Genomic DNA, 509 nt, shown 5'->3' on the forward strand with positions numbered 1-509 from the left:
GACAATAAATCTAAGCCACTAGTTTAAAAAAGATGGTATTGAATGTTTTGTTTATCATCACAATTCTTTTTTTCATAAATATTTCTGAATATTTTACATCTAAGCCTCACTTGCTTGATAGAGTCTAAGTTGCTTTTCAATTTTACTTTAAGAGTATTTCAGTATAATTTTCATCTAGGAAATGAAAATAATTCAGTCATTATTTAAACTGACAATATATAAAAGACTAATTGCCCAACCTGCAAAAATATACTTTTTTTTTCCCATGATACTACTTCACCTACAAATTTTCACACTTGACACAAATAGAGATTCTACACTCCACAACACTGTAACAAAGAAAATCTACACATTATAAATGTATGATCCTATGAGACTATTGATATTGTTGCAAGGTATCAATTCACTATCATCATACTTATTAAGCACAAACTTGTTGGAAGCATCAACTGTGTGGCAAATGAAATCTATATTGTGTCACATACTACTTAACAATATTCAAAGGCTTC

General features: G+C 28.7%; 1 protein-coding gene across 1 annotated transcript in view; it reads right to left on the bottom strand.

The window, feature by feature from the left end:
• Window positions 1-509, bottom strand: part of LOC119581951 (dedicator of cytokinesis protein 7-like) — a gene marked incomplete in the record, with an annotated part of 118380 nt that overhangs the window by 4004 nt on the left and 113867 nt on the right.

Source organism: Penaeus monodon, chromosome 15 (assembly GCF_015228065.2).
Source record: "Penaeus monodon isolate SGIC_2016 chromosome 15, NSTDA_Pmon_1, whole genome shotgun sequence".
Lineage (NCBI taxonomy): Eukaryota > Metazoa > Arthropoda > Malacostraca > Decapoda > Penaeidae > Penaeus > Penaeus monodon.